The 21,835-nt window shown below is 48.0% G+C and overlaps 1 long non-coding RNA gene across 3 annotated transcripts in view; it reads left to right on the top strand.

The window, feature by feature from the left end:
• Positions 1–3,260: 3,260 nt before the first annotated feature.
• Positions 3,261–21,835, top strand: part of LOC140386012 (uncharacterized) — a 175,684-nt gene continuing 157,109 nt past the window's right edge. For 2 of the 3 annotated variants that reach the window (XR_011933533.1, XR_011933535.1), the window contains exon 1: positions 3,261–3,364. This is a non-coding gene — a long non-coding RNA (uncharacterized lncRNA). Of the gene's footprint in view, positions 3,365–3,868; positions 4,003–21,835 lie in introns of those variants that run through there. The other variant, XR_011933534.1, reaches the window with a different exon arrangement.

A 21,835-nucleotide genomic window follows, 5' to 3' on the forward strand; every position in this document is an offset into this window, starting at 1 on the left:
TAGCACCGACCGTCTAGCCATCTTGGGCTACGTAGTGCGTAATGGAGTGATAGGCCCGACCCTGAACGCATGCGCCCCCTCGTGGAGTTCCCTCTTCCCCACTGTGCCAAAGCCCTGAAACGCTGCCTGGGCTTCTTTTCTTATTACGCCCAGTGGGTCCCCCAGTACACAGACAAGGCCCGCCCACTAATCTAGTCCACTACTTTTCCCCTGTCGACAAAGGCCCGCCAGGCCTTCAGCCGCATCAAAGCTGATATCACAAAGGCCACGATGCGCGCCATCGACGAGTCCCTCCCCTGCCAAGTCGAGAGCGACGCATCCGACGTAGCTCTGGCGGCCACTCTCAACCAAGCGGGCAGACCCGTGGCCTTTTTCTCCCGGACCCTCCATGCTTCAGAAATTTGCCACTCCTCAGTAGAAAAGGAGGCCCAAGCCATAGTGGAAGCTGTGCGACATTGGAGGCATTACCTGGCCAGTAGGAGATTCACTCTCCTCACTGACCAACGGTCGGTAGCCTTCATGTTCGATAATGCACAGCGGGGCAAGATAAAGAACGACAAGATCCTGCGGTGGAGGATCGAACTCTCCACCTACAACTATGAGATCTTGTACTGTCCCGGAAAGCTGAACGAGCCGTCCGATGCCCTATCTCGCGGCACATATGCCAACGATCAAGTGGCCCGCCTCCAAGCCCTCCACGAGGACCTCTGCCACTCAGGGGTCACTCGCTTCTACCACTTTATAAAGGCCCGCAACCTCCCGTACTCCGTCGAGGAGGTCCGAACAGTCACCAGGAACTGCCAAATCTGCGCAGAATGCAAACCGCATTTTTTCAGGCCAGATAGAGCGCACCTGATAAAGGCTTCCCGTCCCTTTGAACGCCTCAGTCTGGATTTCAAAGGCCCCCACCCCTCCACCGATCGCAACACGTACTTTCTTGACGTCGTTGATGAATACTCCCGGTTCCCCTTCGCCATCCCCTGCCCCGACATGACCGCCTCCACGGTCATTAAAGCCCTCTGCACCATCTTTATCCTGTTCGGTTTCCCCGCCTACGTCCATAGCGATAGGGGGTCCTCCTTCATGAGTGACGAGCTGCGCCAATTCCTGCTCAGCAAGGGCATAGCCTCGAGCAGGACGACCAGCTACAACCCCCGGGGTAACAGGCAGGTAGAAAGGGAGAACGGACTGGCCCTACAGTCTAGGAATCTCCCAACTTCCCGCTGGCAGGAAGTCCTCCCGGATGCCCTTCATTCTATCCGGTCCCTGCTGTGCACTACCACGAACCAAACACCGCACGAGCGCCTCCTTGTCTTCCCTAGGAAGTCCGCTTCTGGAACGTCACTTCCGACCTGGCTGGCAGCCCCGGGACCCATCCTGCTTTGGAAACATGTGCGGGCGCACAAATCAGACCCATTGGTGGAAAAGGTACATCTACTCCACGCCAACGTGGCCTACGTGGCGTTCCCAGACGGCCGACAGGACACGGTCTCTCTGCGGGACCTGGCGCCCGCCGGAGCTCCCCACACACCCCTAACACCAATCACCACCCCCTCACTCCCGCCGGTGCACCCCACAGCCACCCCCTTCCCAGGGGGATCGGTTCTCCTCCCAGGCCCGCCCAGGAGTAAGGAAACAGAGAGGGACAGCGCGATGCTCCCAGAGTCGACCGGACCCGAGCCAGCACCACCACCACCACCACCACCTGGGCTGAGACGATCGGAGAGGGCGACCAGAGCACCATCTCGACTCATCGAGTCGACTTAAGACGTATTTAATTCAGTGGCCCAGTAAAGCGTCATTGTTGTAAATAGTTAACGCTGCTAATCGGGTAAAATGTGAATAATTCGGTGCCCCAGTAAAAGCGGCATGGTTGTATATAGTTCAATGGTTAAGGCACCGACCCTGTAAACCCCTACCACCATACCACCCACCACCCCGCCGGGTTCTTTTTTAACAAGGGAGAATGTGGTGGTATGTATTAGGGGTAATACGGTACACCATGAATGCCGAGGAGCTATTGGAGGACAGATGCTGGGTCCCGATTGGACCTGCCGCCTACTGGGCTCCACCCAGATAGGCGGAGTATAAGAACCCGGTTTACTCCCCGCAGCTACATTCTGTGACTGAGCTGCTGGGGAACAAGTCTGTTCAATAAAGCCTCGATTGAAGTTCTCTACGTCTCGCCTCGTGTGTGATCGATGGTGCTACACCCTTCATCAACCTCCTCTGTTACTTTATCAAAAAATTCCATTAGATTAGTCAAGCATGATCTGCCTTTTACAAATTTGTCTTGGCCCTTCTCAACTCAAACCTCTCAAAGTGCCGGCTAATATGGTTGCTGAATATTGTTTCTAAAACTTTCCGGACTACTGATGTTAAACTGACTGGCCTGCAATTACTAGCAATGTCCTTACATTCTTTCTCGATCAAGGGTGTCACATTTGCCACTCTCCAATCCGCTGGCACCTCTCCTGTATCTGTGGCTTATTTTTATATAGACTCCATATGTTGCTGCCCAAACGATAGTAAAATTATTAGAAGAGCCAAAGTTTAGAAAGTCCCAGCGTGCACTGCGCTGTATAGGGTGAGATGACCTCCCTGAAGCAATCCAACGCAGCCAGACAGAATTTGACCCATCTTCAAATTGGTGGCTTCACTCCCTAACAAATTCATTTTGATGGAACCACATCACAATAAAATTGGATATTAAAGGTCAGTAAGATGCTTCCACCCACTCAATGGTTTTAATGTAAGCATGATAATCCAGCATTTTACACTAATTATTCACAATTGTCCTGAACTAACATCAATGAAATATAACTGAACCCAGGGCACATACAGGAGGGGTGTTGTTTTACTGTAGATCCATGTTATTTGGTGAGGTTAATTTGATTTGTTTCAAACGCATCTATGGGAAAAATTGAGGAAAACATACTAGACTTGAAGAAATGTTATTGTTGTTTGTCTGAATGCTTTTGGAATGTAGTCTAAATGGGCAGAGGATATATTCTTGTTGTTTTTGTAGAATGATATTGATACAACTGTACTAGAGAAATATAAACTGTGGAATATGTGTTTAATGAGCAACATGAAATAGGTATCATCCTTCTTTTCTGCAATCACCCTCTGCACATTCCCTTACGCGTCGGCCTGATTTGCCTGCAAGCCTGGTGTTAATACTGATTGCAGCAGCTGCTTACATGGATGCACCATGGTAACCAAGATCGTTGCTAGGCAACTATGGTCTTTTAGGAAACGTGAAAATGCCCAAAGGCTCACTAAATATATGTGAGGGGAGAGGAAGTTCCTCCGTTTTGTACAGATAATTTAAAGGAATCAGCACAAGGAACAGTCTAATAGGGTATGTAATCAATGAATTGTATATAATGGCTTGCAAGTAGGCAGCTGAAGCGAAGCAAATACACAGCCAGCGAAGCTAGGAGCTGACCATCCAAAATTAGTTTTTTTTTATTGCAGCACTTCTGAAGCTTTATTCACCAAAATAAGAAAAATATTTTTTAAAATATAGGTTGTGGAACCCGCTGCTGCATCGAGACCGCTTTCTCCGTCTGTCAGTGGGGCACCACACATTACAGGCAGTGTGTTGTTAGGGTGAGAGATCAGGAGAGAGTCAGCAGTGATATTGATTGGTGCTGGTGAATTGGAGCCTGAGTTTTATCATGTGTTGCACTCAGGCTGCGTTCTGCAAAGTCTTCAGGAGACCCAAGCGGTTTGTGGAAGCTCTGCGGGACAAAACATTCCATCAGTGTGTGACATCATTGCAGTCAGCTCAGCTGTTTCTGCTGATTCCATAAATAGCTGTTGGAAGATGCAGGTTTCCTGCATGAAAAATCATTAACCCATATAACCCCAGGCCCAAGAACGTGGCAACTCAGAATTAGCAATTAGTTCAACGCTTTGAATTTTAGTATTCAGAATAATTCACTCCAGCCAATGGTATCTCAGGATTTTAAGCGTTGGTGAATATCTTTCAATAATGTAAGTGATTCAGTGAATTGGTCAGAATTAAGCACAGTTGCCTCTTTATCCTGATGGGTCTTCGACCGTTATTATTAATGCGCAAATGAGCTCTAAATACCAAGTTGTTTGGATAAATACTAAGAACTGTCTTGTTAAATAAAATGTAGGTTGTTTGGAAATTACTGAACATTTTTATAATTATAAGGTACAATATTGCAGGAGACATACCAACTATGAAATGATTGCCAGGGAGAGAAAATATCAACACTTGCCGGGTTTGGTGTTGAAGGAGGCGGAAAAGTTGAAAGAAAATTACACTGGTTACTTTCCTGAAGCCAAGTGTGATTTTAATTAGCCCTAATGATGATGCTACGACTCTTAATGCAAAGGTTACCAGACTTTTCCATTAGGTTGATGTAACAAAACGTTAATTGCAGAATGATGTGGGTTTGTGATTGTTTAATTTGCTAAGTTTTAAGACAAATAATTGTATTGTCTCTTGGGCAACGTGCAAAACCAAAGATTTGATAGTTTAAAAAAACTCTGCATTACATTCCTGTTAAGAAGGTGGCTTTGTAACCATGAGTGAAATCATTTCTTTCATCGTGCATTAGTGCTGAACTGCAAACATTGAATCTCATGAATAATGCAAGAATGAGATGAGACACAAGTGAGGAGTTTTACCCGTCATGCTTTGGTGTGTGTAAGACTGTGATAAATGGCCACATTTGCTAGTTAGCTGATAACACTGTTAGGTCACACTAATGTAGAGTTTGCCTTGCTGTAGAGATTTTGGTAGCGCTGTGGGAAATATTTAGCTTCCAGCAGTTTATAAAGAAGAGCCTGTATTATAATCCAAATGGGGAAATATATTCTTTTATAAATACTATTTCTGTTTTTATTGTCGAAATGAAAACAAACAGCAAGAAGAGAATTGAATGAATGGGGAGGACTTGATTTCAGACACATTAGAAGAAAGTCAGCCCACTCAGCTGCTCCATATTGGCTGCTTGCCAGGCTTGTCGTGTGCCATGCTTGTTTGTATACCAATGTTGCTTAGATTGGCAAATGCTGCTGCATACTGGAGAGGCCGCGTGTCACTGGATGGCTGCCAGGACATTGTAGGATCGATGCCATGACTGCCTCTGCAGCCTGGCAGAAATAACTAGCACAATGGCATTCAACACTTTGAATGTCACTTTGTTTCTGAACGCAATGCCAGGGAGTGTTTAATGAGCAAATTCTTTGTTACGAGGCCCTCAACATCAAGTGGGCTGGTGGGCTCATTAACCTGAATGCTGCAAATAAAAACACACAAGAGACTCCCATGATACCATGCTTAATGTTGTTAAAGCTCTCTATTTCTGTGTATGGCAATCCATCAGTAGGCATTGAGGAGAAAGTCTTTATACAAACCAGCTTCGATGATTGTGTATATTTATTGACAAAAATATATACTCCCTTCAAAAATTACAATTAATCCCTTGAATCTAATTTTAGTTCTTTGGTGAGTGTAGCATTTGAAAATTATATAGCTTGTGTTGCTTGCTGTCATATATACAGGCCTGAATTTTCACCCATCAGGCATGCACTCAGCGGGCCTGGAAATGGGCAGGAAATGCGGTCCTGGCCCCGGAACACAATTTCATGCTCGCCAATTAACGGCCATCCAGCGGGAAACACTTTGTGAAAGGCTGAGTGCTGCTGGGGAGGGAAGATGCCAAGAAAAGGGAGCGTGCGAGCTGGCGTTTTCAATGTGCTCCCTCAGAGGTTAGATGCTGCGGGGTTGTATTAGGGAGCTGCTGACCTGTACAGAATAAATATCAGTGCTATTTTGGAGGAGGAGAAGGCACCGCTGGAAGGGATCAAGGCAAAGTGGGAGGAAGAGTTGGGTGAGGGTATGGAGGAGTGGTTCTGGTGTGAGGTGCTCCGAAGGGTGAACGCCTCCAGCTCGTGTGCGCGGTTGGGGCTGATAAAGCTGAAGGTGGTGTATGGAGCGCACCTCACGAGGGCGAGGATAAGCCGGCTCTTTGAGGGGGTAGAAGATGTGTGTGAACGTTGTGGGGGTGGGTGGGGGATGGGGGTGGGGGTGGGGGTGGGCGCAAACCACGTTCATATGTTTTGGTCGTGTCCAAAGCTGGAGGATTACTGGCAGAAGGTGTTTAGGGTAATCTCTAAAGTGGTGCACGTGAAACTGGACCCGGGCCCTCGGGAGGCCACATTGGGCAAGTGTCGGACCAACCGGGGTTGGAAACGGGCGCGGGGGTAGATATTGTAGCCTTCGCCTCATTGATGGCCCGAAGGCGGATCCTGTTAGGGTGGAGATCAACCTCTCCACCCTGTGCCCTGGAGTGGCGGGGGGATCTGCTGGAATTCATGACGCTTGAAAAGGTCAAATTTGAACTGAGGGGAAGGATGGAGGGGTTGTACAATTCATGGGCGTTATTCATTATTCACTTTCGAGAACTGGATCACATTGAACATTAGGAGGGTTTGGGGTTGGGGGGAGAGGCACTGTATGTGTTAATGGTGACTATGGGTAATTCCTTTTTGTCATTTGTTTATGTTAACAAGCGGACTAATGTCCGGGGTTTGGTAGGAGGATGGGATCGTTGTTATTGACATGGAGATTGACATTACATTCGTTAATGATTATTGTTTATTGTTGGGTGTAAACTTGGGAGAAAATGTGAAAAAGGAGAATAAAAAATATTTTTCAAAAAAGAATAAATATCAGTGGAATAACTCTGCCAATAGTGTCTACACAGTATAATCATACACAGACCACTGCCCCCAGACACATTCGTTAATTTTATTTGAGCCATAATCTTTCCATCCCACCCTGAGTTGAGGTTGCAGCTAAAACGTAAAGGGCGCCTTGCCAAATGGTCACCATGTGGCCAATCGTAAAGGCAGACGGACAATGTAAAATTCCAGTCAGTTGCATGATTGCCCACCAACCGAAATATTGCATGAAGGCACGTGACGTCGGGATACACGACCAACATCTTCTCATGTGATTTTACACGCTTATGGGTCAGGATTTCACCTGAACTTTATAATTCTGGCAATGAGCCAGAATTATATTTTGCAAAGCTGAGCTTAGTGATTTATTGATGATTATAATGTATTTTATGCAGTAGCTGATGATTGCATATTTTTAATTTTAATTTAATAATCTTTATTGTCACAAGTAGGCTTGCATTAACACTGCAATGAAGTTACTGTGAAAATCCCCCAGTCGCCACATTCCGGCGCCTGTTCGGGTCCACAGAGGGAGAATTCAAAATGCCCAATTCGCCTCGCAGCATGTCTTTCAGGACTTGTGGGAGGAAACTGGAGCACTCGGAGGAAACCGACGGAGACACAGGGAGAATGTGCAGACTCCATACAGCCAGTGACCCAAGCCGGTTATCGAACCTGGGACCCTGGCGCTGTGAAGAACAGTGCTAACCATTGTGCTACCATGCCGCCCATTGCCAAAAAGCCGAAAACCTAATGTTTATAAATATGCTTTATATCTTTATTAAAAGAGTTATAATTTTCATAACATTTTAGCAAGTCTTCTATTACATTACAGTAACTATATACAATATAGTTAAGTTATAATTCATCTTTGTAAGGGCAGAATATAGTGAGCATTGCTCTGTGGGCAGAGTATGGAGCATATTACACTTTTGGGCAAGTGTGGAGGACAGAGTATGGAGGGCATTGCACCAATGGCACAGTGCAGAAAGCACTGCACTGAGGGCAGAGTACAGACAAACAGAATTACAATGAAGTTAGAGTACAGGACATATTAGGAGAACATTAATCTAGGGACAAGGAGTTTTGCTTGGTGTGTGTAACAAGGTGTAACCACACTATACTTGGAGTGGATGCCCAGTGCTGACAGTATTGTAATTGTTAGCATGATGTACCATCAATGACTATGGGACGAATGGTGAACAATTGAGGCTTTATTGTGCTAGATGTTAAGCCTCCTGCACCAGAATGGGGGCAGCGCAGGAGAGCGTACACTTTGATACGGAGCCTGCTGGGTGGAGCCAGCAGGCCGGGATTTACTGTAATGACTGGAGTACAATGGCAGTACCGAAATACACGCAGTGTATGATCAGTGGTGTTTACCACATTCACCCCCTGTTTAAATAAGAGTCCAGTGGGGGTGAAGAAGCTTTACAGGTCGAGTCTGTCGGGGGCTTTGACCCTCCGCCGTGATCGCTTCAGTCCCGTTGTGGTGGGGTGCCGTTGTGGGTACCTGCGACTCCGGGAGCATGTTGTCCTCTCCTTCACCCAGTCGTGGATCCGGTGGGAGGACGGACGCTGCCGGGGTGGGGGTTGCAGTGAAAGTCACTGGTGGGGGTGTTAACTGGAGGGGGAGGGGATTGTACCAGGTCGGGGGTGGTGGTGATGGTGGATGGGGAACCAGCGGGTGCCAGGTCCCGGAGGGCGACTGTGTCCTGCCGCCCGTCATGGTGTGCCACGTAAGCGTACTGTGGGTTTGCATGGAGGAGGAGGACTTTTTCGACGAGAGGGTCTGATTTATGGCTCCTCGCATGCTTCCGGAGGAGGACTGCCCAGGAACTGTCAGCCAGGTTGGGAGCAAGACCCCGGAGGTGGACATCTGAGGGAAGGCAAACACACGTTCGTGAACGGTCTCACTGCTACCAGTCCACAGAGCGACCGGATGGAGTGGAGCGCATCGGGGAGGACCTCCTGCCAGCGGGAGACTGGGAGACTCTTAGACCGAAGGGCCAGCGGGAAGGCCTTCCAGACCGTCGTGTTCTCCCTCTCCACCTTCCCATCTCCCCGGGGGTTCCAGCTGGACACTTGCCCAAAAGTGTAATATGCTCCATACTCTGCCCACAGGTGATGCCTTTGCTGAGCAGGAACTGAAGCAGCTCATCGCTCATGAAGGAGGATCCTCGATCGCTATGGATGTAGGTGGCGAAACCGAACAAGGTGAAGATACTGTGTAGGGCCTTGATGACAGTGGCAGAAATCATGTCAGGGCATTGGATGGCGAAAGGGAAACGGGAGTACTCATCAATGATATTGAGGAAGTACACGTTACGGCCAGTGGAGGGGAGGGGCCCTTTGAAGTCAATGCTGAGGCATTCAAAGGGGCTGGAGGCCTTTACCAGGTGTGCTTTGTCCGGCCGGTAGAAGTGCGTTTTGCACTCCGCGCAGACCTGGCAGTCCCTGGTCACGGTCCTGACCTCGATAAGTAAGGCAGGTTGCGGGCCTTGATAAAGTGGAAGAGCAGGGTGACCCCCGGGTGACAGAGGTCATTGTGGAGAGCCTGAAGCCGGTCTACTTGTGCACTGGAACATGTACCGCGGGATAGGGCATCTGGGGGCTCATTGAGCTTCCCAGGGCGATACAAGATCTCGTAGTTATAGGTGGAGTGTTTGATCCTCCACCTCCAAGATCTTGTCGTTCTTAATCTTGCCCCGCTGTGTGTTACTAAACATGAAGGCAACCGACCGTTGGTCAGTGAGGAGAGTGAATCTCCTGCTGGTCAGATAATGCCTCCAATGTCGCACAGCTTCCACAATGGTTTGGGCCTCCTTTTCGACAGATGAGTGCCAAATTTCGGAGGCATTGAGGGTGCGAGAGAAGAAAGCCACAGGTCTGCCCGCCTGGTTGAGGATGGCGGCCAGAGCCACGTCCGATGCATCGCTCTCCACCTGAAAGGGGAGGGACTCATCGACTGCGTGCATCGTGGCTTTGGCGATGTCCGCCTTGATGTGGTTGAAGGCCCGGCGGGCCTCAGCCGTCAGGGGGAAAATGGTGGACTTGATGAGTGAGTGGGCCTTGTCCGCATAATTAGGGACTCACTGGGCATAATATGAGAAGAATCCCAGGCATTGTTTCAGAGCCTTGGGACAGTGAGGGAGGAGTTCCAGGAGGGGGCGCATGTGATCGGGGTCAGGGCCTAGGGCTCCATTTTCCACAACGTAGCCAAGAATGGCTAAGCGGATTGTGCGGAAAACGCATTTCTCCTTATTATAGGTAAGGTTAAGGAGTTTAGCGGTGTGGAGGAATTTCTGGAGATTCGCGTCGTGGTCCTTCTGGTCGTGGCCGCAGATGGTGACGTTATCCAGATACGGGAACGTGGCCCGCAATCCGTCCTGGTCAACCATTCGGTCCATCTCTCGCTGGAAGACCGATACCCCATTGGTGACGCCAAAGGGAACCCTAAGGAAATGGTAGAGCCGGCCATCTGCTTCGAATGCAGTGTATTGGCGGTCCTCCAGGCGGATGGGGTGCTGGTGGTATACGGATTTAAAGTCAACTGTGGAGAAGACTCTATACTGCACAATCTGCTTGACCATGTCAGATATGCGTGGAAGGGGGTATGCGTCAAGCTGCGTGTACCGGTTGATCGTCTGACTGTAGTCGATGGCCATCCGGTGTTTCTCCCCAGTCTTAACAACCACCACTTGAGCTCTCCAGGGCCTGTTACTGGCCTCAATGACCCCCTCCCGCAGAAGCTGTTGGACATCCTACCTGATAAAGGTCCTGTACTGTGAACTGTACCGTCTGCTCCTCATGGCGATGGGCTTACAGTCCGGGGTGAGGTTCGCGAAAGGTGAGGGTAGATCACCTTAAGGGTCGTGAGGCCACAGACGGTGAGGGGGTCAGGGGTCCGCCGAACTTCAGAGTAAGGCTCTGGAGGTGGCACTGAAAATCGATACCCAGTAACAGGGCAGCGCAGAGGCGGGGGAGGACATAAAGTCTGAAGTTGCTGTACTCTACGCCCTGTACCGAGAGGGTCGCGACGCAGTACCCCTGGATCTGTACAGAATGGGATCCAGATGCCAGGGAGATTTTCTGGGTGACTGGGGAACCAGGAGGGAACAGCGCCTTACCGTGGCTGGGTGGATGAAACTCTCCGTGCTCCCGGAATCGAAGAGGCAAGTTGTCTCGTGCCCGTTGATCCGTGCGGTCATTGTAGCCGTCGCGAGGTTGCGAGGCCGAGACTGGGCGAGGGTGATGGAGGCGAGCTGCGGAAGTTGGTGGGAGGGCCGATCGGTATCAGCGGCCAGTGGATGGCCAGGCGAGCAGGGGTCCTGGGGTGCGTTCCAAGATGGCACCGAAAATGGCGGAGCCCACGGGGTGCACATGGCGGACGACATCCAAGATGGCGGTGCCCACGGACCGCACGTGGTGGGCGGTGGCGAAGGTGCGGCGCCCCTGGATCGCACATGGGGGTTGTAGCGATGCTGGGCCTGGAAACGGCAGCGACCGATCGGGCCTGACAAACGGAGACAAAGTGGCCCTTCTTGCCACACCTGTTGCAGGTCGCGCTCCGTGCTGGGCAGCGTTGTCTGGGGTGCTTGTTCTGGCCACAAAAGTAGCATTTGGGGCCTCCGGAGTTAGCTGGCTGCCACGTGGCGCAGACTTGCGGTGCACCCGGGTCGGATGATGATGGGGCCCATGACGCCCATGAGGGTGCAGCGCGGTCGGAGGTGTAGGACTCCAGATTGCGGGAGGCACTTCTAAGGAGTTGGCGAGCTGTACAGTCTCTGTAAGGCCGAGTGTACCCCCCTCTAATAATCGCTGGCAGACGTAATTGGACCTCATGCCCGTGACATAGGCGTCTCTGTGACATAGGCATCTCTGATCAGCAGTTCTGTGTGTTGGACTGCCGACACCGCCTGGCAATTACAGTTGCTGCCAAGTATCCCCAAAGCACGCAGGAAATCGTCCTGGGACTCCCCCAGGAGTTGCCGTCCCGTGACCAGGAGGTGCTTGGCGAACACCTGATTAACAGTCTTGATGTACTGCCCTTTCAGCAGTTCCATCGCTTCCGTGTAAGGGGGAGCATCCCGAATGAGGAGAAAAACTTCTGGGCTCACCCGTGCGTAGAGTATTTGGAGCTTCTGTGGGTCTGAGGTGACTTCTGTGGAAGCTCCGAGATATCCTTCAAAACAGGCTAGCCAGTGCTTGAAGGTGGCTGTGGCGTCGGCTGTGTGAGAGTTCAGCTCCAGGTGATCCGGCTTGAGTAAGACGTTCATCTTCAAATTCTAGCACAATAAATTGATGTACCATCAATGACTACGGGACGAATGGTGAACAATTGAGGCTTTATTGTGCGAGATGTTAAGCCTCCTGCAGCTGGAACCAGAATGGGGACAGCGCAGGAGAGCGTACACTTTGATACAGAGCCTGCTGGGTGGAACCAGCAGGCCGGGATTTATTGTAATGACTGGAGTACAATGGCAGTACCGTAATACACGCAGTGTATGATCAGTGGTGTTTACCACATAGCACAAATTAGAAATCGGAGGTATTTGGCCCAATGATTTTAAGCAATTAACCCTTGCCTGGAGGATAAAATGAAGCTGCTGTCTGAAGTGATAAAATCCAGACCTCATTATGATGATCAATACGCAAAGAATGTAATGAAGCAAAACAACACTTGCTAGAGAACAAAATTGTACCAGTTGTACAGTGGACTAATGATTGCAACATATTCAGACCAACTTTAAATGGTTTGCACACTCAATATTAAAATTTGCCAACAGATTTCCCATGGCATTCCTCACTGTAACGCAGGGATATATTCTGATGTGTGAAGATTGAATTGTAAAAGCAAGCAAGGCAGAATGCATAGCTTGATCTGTTGGTGAGCTGTTGATGAGCGCACAGCCTAATTGTTGAGTAAACAGGGCTTCAACTAATTCAGCCCTTATTTGTTTATACTATGGAAAATTTGGAAATTTGAATGTCCTTCTAAGTTACAGAATGCAACAGAACCACACCCAGCATTTTAAGATTGTTTTGTATCTATAATGAAGTGTGATATCTGGGTTTACACCACCCCAGCTTTCCTATGTCATTGACCTCAATAAACAGAAAATGAATGATATGCAAAACATGGTTCTTAATTTACTATGAGCCGCTTTTGAAACTGCTGACACTTTATTGTGCCCAACGCAGAAGATGCTCTTTGGTTCTACATTATCTACAAATTGGAAAATGTGGATTTTTTAACATCCATATTGTGATTGCCCAGTTACCACGGAAGGCTAATTGTGCTAACTGCATATTTCATAAATAAAACAAATCATTTGCTTCATAAAAATTGCAATCACAAATAATCTGTAGAAATTCATTCAATAAACTTAATTCTCAAGGAATTACTCTCCGTGAGCTACTATCCTAACTGAGGCAGTTTGCTTAATGTAAGTCACACCACTGTACTAGCAAATTGCCATTTTAGGTATTATTTATATAGACATGAGCCACATATTCAAATACATAGCCTGGGCTATGAATTCAGCGAAATCCTACTACATTTGCATTAACATGGCTCACAATGAGACTGGGACATAAAACAGGCTACACGAGTACTCCCATACATTTTGTGGATCTGAAAAAAATGTGGTATTTGTCAAGTATTATTTCTAGAAGAACTACATAAGAATAGTATCATTTATTACTGCCTCAACTCTTGTTTTATTTCTATGATGGATATCATGTTATAACACATTTGGTGAGGCTTTCTGTTGTACTCCCTCTTTGACAGTTTCAGGCAGCAATTCCAAATAGCGAGTCTTGATGCTTATGACCTCAGAAACAAACATATTGAGCTTCTTACTGAAAATTGGTGTCTCCATTTTCTAAGTTAAATCAAGCAATCTGTAAATTTCAACAAAACCAGAAAAAATGTTACTAGGTTGCTGGTTTATATTGCAAAACATCCCCTTTAACACTCACCTGGGTGTTGTACTGAACCACACAGATCAGCATGATTCCTGGCCTATGTTGAATTAGGATATGTAATTGAGGATGGCAGGACGTTTGTGACAGTTAGCCCTAGTGTGTCACTGGACAATGGAGCAAAATACATCGCCTCAAATCATTATTCAGTGATCCTTGCTCAGAAATTCATGGGGGATGAAATTGGATAGCCAACTCAAATCGAATACAAGGAACAGGCACTGTTTTGGAATGGGTAGGCTTGAGAGGTACTTAATTATGTACCACATTTAAATTAGAACTGTATATCTGGGCAACTTACCTGCACAACAGATGTCAATTTTGGAGTACCGCATTACCGGAAGAGAGGGCCATGTAAGTCCTGAGAGGGAGAAATGGGGATTGAAATTAAGCTAGCTGATTGGAAGGTGGCTGATTGAGAGTCACTAATGTTCTGCAGGATTGTTTTTAGGACCAAGAAGAGCTCCCCTGCTCTGTCAGGCTCCATCTTTCAGTATGTTTTTTTTTAGTCAACCTTCTTGATAGGACGATCACTGGAAGAATCCAATGTGAATTCTAGGGTTTTTGGACTTGAAGAAAATCGACAGAACGAATTACTTTGTAGCAATTAGAAAACTTTATTAAGTATAAAAAAGTAAAACTTAACAAATCAGGCAAAGGCTAACAATTGAGCCAGGCTTTACCTCCCCTGTTAACCTTGGGACATGGAGCACTCTACTTTCCTCCCTGCGTCTTGCAATGATGCTGCTTCTTCTGGTTTCTGCTGTGACATCCTTATGTTGTGATGATGTCTGCTGTTGTGTTCTTCTTTCTCCAATGTGAAGATGGGTTCTTGGATGTGCTGTCTATCCTGTTTTAGGTATGAGGGTTGCCATATGCATGATCTATTTCTACACTATTCTGGTTATGGAGGTGCATGATAGTTTTGTGATTGGTACAGGTCCACTTAATTTTGTCCATATGACTAAAGTTCACATACCATTACCTTGTAAGGCACCTTTGACATGACCACTCGCTACCATATATGGTATCTTTCTGCACAAACAGGTCCATTCAGTATGCCTTTGAAATGTGACTATATTTCTTTCCTTAACAAACCCTTCCAATTATAAGGTTTTTTGGGGGGCAGGGGGCCATGACCTCCTGGGTGTCTATACCTCCACTACAAGAACAAGAAGAAGCGAGATATGAAAATGGCGGACATTGACACTGACAACAAGGAGACAGTCGCTGAGGTTTGATCTCTGGAGGCTGATTGTTCGGTAGGGCATTGGAAGAGGTGAGCAGTTACAAAACTTTCAGCGGGTCAAAAAGAGGCCCAGAAAAAAAACAAGAGGCCAGTGAATCCTGCACTTTCTCAGCCACTGTCATCCTCTGCAGAAAATGAGGCAGAGACTGTCATGCCAGAGTGGAGCTCCTGAGCTACACAAGGCAATGCTTCACAGAGCTGACCAACTCAGCACAAACCATTATCTTACGAGACAGAAGGCTGCCACTGAGGAGATGGTTAAATGGTTGAAATGATTTTAACATGGAACAAAAGGAACAAGCCAATACTTTGTGGATGGTAGACAGATTTTGGGGATTCAGGAGGTAGGTTACTCACCACATGGCGATGGTCACTCCAACTTTCTAGTCCCACCACGGGACTTATGGTGGGAGTGGGCAATTCTGACATCAGACCGACGACCTGCAACATGCCAAATAGAAAGACGGTGCTGCTTCTCAAGCTTGCAATGAGCTTTATTTGGAACAATCTAGGAAGGCAAAACTGTAGAGGCCAAAATGGGAGTTGGATAGTCGATTGACATGGCTGGCAAGGGACAGAAATGGGAAGGCGAATGGTGTGGCATACAATAGAGTCAAGTTGAGATGGAATTAGTCCGATGGGATAAGAGCAGACAGGTATACAAGACAGTTCTGTTTGTATGTGTTGAGGTGGAGGTAGAGGTGAGCTGACCGCTTTGGACGATGTTTATTTTCTGTAACTGCAGCGGTCATTTATTTTTAAAAATGTGTTTTTCATATTTATACAGAGCAAAGATGAATGTGAACATACACAGAAAAAGTATATACCTCTGTTGTCTTTCATTATGTACATCGGTTGTCTTTCGTTATTTACGTTGGTTACAATTTCTTGTTTTTCAGTCGGTGCTTAGTTTTGGTTGGATCCCCTGCTTCCCTCTCTTCTCCCCTTTCCTCCTGATCCCCTTTGCCTTCTAGTCATCTGGCGTGTTCTCTCCCCTTGTGGAAGCCCTCTTCCGACCCCCAGATGGAGAATTTAATTTTCTCCATCTGGAAAAATTCCAACAGGTCAGACAGGGAGTCTAAAGCTTTGGGTGGTGCTGCTGATTGCCAGCTGAGCAGGATTCTCTGGCGGGTGATTAGGGAGACAAAAGCAAGGGCGTTAGCCCTCCTCCCCATAAAGAGATCCGGCTGTTCTTACACCCCGAAGACTACCAATCTCGGGACGGCTCCACCTTCATCTCCACCACCTTGGACATTGCCTCAAAGAAGGCTGCCCAGAACCCGACGAGTCTGGAGTAAGCCCAGAACATATGGGCATGGTTGGCCAAGCCTCCTTGGCACCTTTCACATCTATCCTCCACCTCCGGGAAGAACCTGCTCTTTCGGGTTCTGGTTCAGTGGGCTCTGTGTACCAATTGCAGCTGCATTAGGCTTAGCCTTGCATATGTGGAGGTGACCCTGTGCAGTGCTTCGCTCCATGGTCCCCACCCTATTTCAAACCCTAGGACTTCCTCCCACTTTTGCCTTGTCTCGTCCAGTGGTGTGTGTGTGTGCCCTTCCCAGTAGTCGCCTGTACAGGTCGCCACAATTCCCCCTCTCTAAGATGTTGGTGTCCAGTAGGTCCTCTAACAGTGACTGTTTGGGTGGTCGTGAGTATGTCCTTGTTTCCCTACGTAAAAAGTTTTTGACTCTGTTAGTTCCAGTAGTGCTGTCAGTTGTCTGTGTACAATTCCCTGCTGTTTAGAATTCCCTGCTGTTAACATTCTCCCCTCTTCTCTCCAACCTTTGAAGGCGGCGTCCATTTTGGCTGATGCGAACCTGTGGTTGTTGCAAATGGGGGCCTAAATGGACATTTTGGTTAAACCAAAGTGCTGTCGTACTTGGTTCCACAACCGGAGTATGGCTATCACCACTGGGCTCGTTGAGTGCTTTTTCGGTGGGGATGGGAGCACTGCCGTGGCCAGGTCACGAGGTCCCCATGCAGGAGCTTCCTCCACTCTCACCCATTTGGTTTCTGGCTCCTTTATCCACCCCTTTATCCTTTCTGCTGTTGCTGCCCAGCGGTAATATTGCAAATATGGCACTGGTAGGCACCTCCTGCTTCTCGTTCTCTGCAGGACTTTTCTGGGGGTCCTAGGATTTTCCCACCCACCCCCACACAAACGTCATGATCAGTTTTTCCACTGAGTTGAAGAAGGCCTTGGCGATGTAGATCGGTATGGATCTGAACAGGAAGAGGAACCTGGGCAGTACGTTCATCTTGATCATCTGCACTCTCCCTGCCAGCGAGAGTGGAAGTGTGTCCCACCTCGGCATGACCTTTTTAACTTTCTCCACCAGGCTGGTCAGGTTCCTTTTGTGGCTCCATGTCCAGTCATGGCCGATTTGGATCCCCAGGTAGTGGAATTTGTATCGGGCCTGTTGAAATGGCAGGCCCTCCAGCTCTGCACCTCCCCCTTGCGAGTTCACTGGGAAGATCTCACTTTTGCTCAGGTTGAGTTTGAAGCCCGAGAAGGTTCCAACTCTTTCAAGAGAACCATGATTCCCTCCATGCTGCTCCGAGGGTCTGTGATGTAGAGGAGCAGATCATCCGCATAGAGCGAGACTCTGGGATCTCTGTCTCCCCTCCGGATCCCCTTCCAATTCTTTGCCACCCCATGTGCGATCGCTAGTGGTTTGATTGCTAGGACGGACAGCAGCGGGGACAGTGGACATCCTTGCCTAGTGTCTCTGTGCAGCTGGAAGTACTTGGAGCTAGTGGTATTTGTCCGTACGCTCGCCACGGGAGCATTGTACAAATGTTCCACCCAGGTGATGAACCCTATTCCAAGCCCGAACCACTCTATGAGGTACTCCCATTCGACTCTGTAGAAGGCCTTTTCTGCAACCAGGGAGATGATCACCTCTCCTTAGGTGGAGCCATAATCATGTTGTGGAGATGCCGGCGTTGGACTGGGGTGAGCACAGTAAGAAGTTTTACAACAGCAGGTTAAAGTCCAACAGGTTTGTTTCGATGTCACTAGCTTTCGGAGCTCTGCTCCTTCCTCAGGTGAATGAAGAGGTATGTTCCAGAAACATATATATAGACAGATTCAAAGATGCCAGACAATGCTTGGAATGCGAGCATTAGCAGGTGATTAAATCTTTACAGATCCAGAGATGGGGTAACCCCAGGTTAAAGAGGTGTGAATTGTGTCAAGCCAGGACAGTTGGTAGGATTTTGCAGGCCAGCTGGTGGGGGATGAATGTAATGCGACATGCGACAGCGTGGTACATTGGCGAGACCATGCAGACGCTGCGACAACGAATGAACGGACATCGTGCGACAATCACCAGGCAGGAATGTTCCCTTCCAGTCGGAGAACACTTCAGCAGTCAAGGGCATTCAGCCTCTGCTCTCCGCGTAAGCGTTCTCCAAGGCGGCCTTCAGGACGCGCGACAACGCAGAATCGCCGAGCAGAAGCTTATAGCCAAGTTCCGCACACATGAGTGCGGCCTCAACCGGGACCTGGGATTCATGTCGCATTACATTCATCCCCCACCAGCTGGCCTGCAAAATCCTACCAACTGTCCTGGCTTGACCCAATTCACACCTCTTTAACCTGGGGTTACCCCTTCTCTGGATCTGTAAAGATTTAATCACCTGCTAATGGTCGCATTCCAAGCATTGTCTGGCATCTTTGAATCTGTCTATATATATGTTTCTGGAACATACCTCTTCATTCACCTGAGGAAGGAGCAGCGCTCCGAAAGCTAGTGACATCGAAACAAACCTGTTGGACTTTAACCTGGTGTTGTAAAACTTCTTACCATAATCATGTTCAGCAGACGCCTGATGTTCGATGTTAGCTGTCTACTCTTGACAAAACCAGTTTGCTCTTCTGCTACCATCTCTGGTATGCAGTCCTCCAGTCTCTTGGCTAGGATCTTGGCCAATATTTTCACGTCTATGTTTAGCAGTGAATGGGTCTGTAAGATCCACATTCTGTTGGATCTTTGTCTTTCTTGGGTATCAGCGAGATTGAGGCTTGTGCTAGGGTAGGTGGCAGGGTGCCCCTCGCCAGCGAGTCTGTGAACATCTCCCACAAGTATGGTGCCAGTGATGTTGCAAATGTTTTGTTGAAGTCCTCCGGGAATCCATCTGGTCCCGGCGCCTTCCCTGCCTGCATGAAGTTGATGCTCTTGTCTTCTCCCAGTTCTAGTGGTGCTTGCATCCCTATTTCCTATCCTCCCCTACAATTAATATGTCCAGTCCATCGAGGAACCATTTCATCCCCAAGTTCCCTGCGGGGGGGCTCGTAGGTGTACAGTCCCCGTTAGAAGGCCTTGAATGGTTCGTTGACCTTTGCAGGCTCTGCTACTAGTTTGCCCTTGTTGTCTCTAATCTGGGCTATTTCCCTCATGGCTGCCTGCTTTCTAAGCAATTGAGCCAGCAGGCGGCTGGCCTTGTCTCCATGTTGATATAGGGTCCCCCCTGCCTGGCGGAGTTGGTACACTTCTTTCCTCGTGGAGAACAGGTCAAAGTCCATTTGTAGCTTTTTCCTTTCTGCCATGGGCTTTATGGTCAGGGCCTCTCGAGTATTGTCGACCTACCTCTTAGATGGAGTCAATTAGATGTTTCCTAGCCACCTTCTCTTCCCTATCTCTTTGAACTTTGTACACAATAATTTCACCTTGATCACATCCTACAGCACCTCCCAGAAAGTGGAGGTTGAGACCTCCCATTCCGGTTATTAGTGTTGTACTCGTCCATTGTCTGTGACATTTTCTCACAGAAAGCCTTATCGGCCAGGAGGGCCATGTCCAACTTCCATGGGGGGCAATGGGCACAGCGCGTCTCCAACTTCACATCCAGGTAATGTGGAACGTGGTCGGAGATTACAATCACTGAATATTCCGCTCTTACAATCCCTGGAAGCACCGATTTTCCCCACGACAAAGAAGTCGATCCATGTGTATACATTGTTTTGCAGCAGTCATTTTGAGGATTGGAGCAAAATTTGCATGCCAGGTTGTTTCAGATGCCTACAGTTCTACCAACTGAATGACTTTATCCTCAATATATGATAGAATGCAAGATTTTTGATCCTTAACCTGCATTACACTATAATGATATTTGTGACCACATCAGGAAAGGACATGGCAAATTCCTGTGTATTATTACCATTTATGCAAGAGAATGAACAAGAAGGTGGCACACAGGTTACAGTCTAAATGCATTACAATCCATCTTCTATCAGCAACAGTCTTTCCGAGTGGTTACATGGCTGAGATGAATTACCAGTTTAACATGGTATTTAGCACCCAAAATGAATATCAGTGAGATATGAAACTGGTCAAGATGAAGCATTCTCACCCTCCTCTCCACTGGAATGGGTTAGCAGAGTAGATATTTTAGGTTCTTGTTGAACCGTTCCCTTTGAGCTGAATCTAATGAGGATGGTGTTGGCTCTGACAGTGGACTGGAAATCAAAGAACAACTCCATATCTGGGAACTCCAACCCGATTCTGTATCAATCAGACAATTAACTGATTGACACCAGGGCTCCTGTCTCTTTAAGGGTGGCGATTTCACCTCCATGAGCTGGTGACCAATTGGAAGGCCAATGGTTCTTCAGTCCCAGCAATGCTCGAGTGGTTGCACCTGGGATGCACCTGGCCTGAAGCAGCAATTCGGATGGCACCCTGGAACCCAGTTGGAGTTGGGCTGTTATGATCAGTCAGGCAGAATGTTATGATCAGTCAGGCAGGCCCCGGCAAGCGCAGCATCATTGATGAGTGTGTAGGGGTGTGGGGATATGCTCACAGTGGGGAGGTGCTCCATGAGCCACAGGATGCCCGATCAGGACTATCCCACATAGAGTACACCACCTTATCCACCATATACTGGATATCTCTGCTTCCTTCAGGATGTTCTCACTTAAATCTGCTGCCTGCTGCAGACACAACTGCAGACTCAGAGCAGGATGAGGACAGCATTTCCACTGGTATTAAGTATGAACGTCCTGTCATCTGCGATGGTTACAGCTCTGCCACTGGCCATGACCTCAGTCACAGGCACTCTGATGGTGGCAGCTACTCTGTCATCCATGATGGTGAGGTCATGCAGCCATTTCTGTCTCCTGCTAGTTAAGTGTTTCTGTGAGTGGATATGGGCCATCTTGCCCTGCGTATCAAGAAATATGGAGCTATGTATTTGGATGGTGCTGTTGCCATGGATGAAAGTTGGCAATGAATGCAAGTTGTGAGATATGACACTGTGAGGGAAAGGTGGAAATATGAAAGTTATTTGACTCATGATTAATCAAGATTGTTGGTATGCGAGGGTGAGGTGCAGCATTGAACAGTAGATGGTGAAGTTAGTGGGATATGGCATTTGAAGATACATTTACTGACCTTGGCCACTCGTGTGAAGTCATTAGATTTCTTGTCGTACTGTGTTCCTTTCCTCATGGCTAGACTTGTAGAACTAATTATCACAGCTATCTGCTCCCAGTACTTATGGCTGTAGGACCATCTGGATAGAAGGCCTTTTTTCTTCTGATCGCTTCCTTCACCAAGATGTCCACGACACAATGTCAGAGAAATTTGGAGCATGTCCCCTCACTGTTGTGCAACAATTCCGTGTTCTTGTTCACACTCTTTTCCTTTCTGCATCTGCTCCAGCCAGAATGCATCTCTGCATTAAGAGTTGGAGGGTGGTTTTAATTAGTACAGGCTAACTTCAAGCCCGCAATACACAACCTTGGCTCCACTCAGCAGTACACATGGTGCAAGATGCACACAGCTATCAAACAAATAAAATCATAGAATCTATGGCACGGAGACAGGCCCTTCAGCCCAAACTGGTCCATGCCAACCAAAAAGCCCA

The sequence above is a fragment of the Scyliorhinus torazame genome, chromosome 11 (genome assembly GCF_047496885.1).
Source record: "Scyliorhinus torazame isolate Kashiwa2021f chromosome 11, sScyTor2.1, whole genome shotgun sequence".
NCBI lineage: Eukaryota > Metazoa > Chordata > Chondrichthyes > Carcharhiniformes > Scyliorhinidae > Scyliorhinus > Scyliorhinus torazame.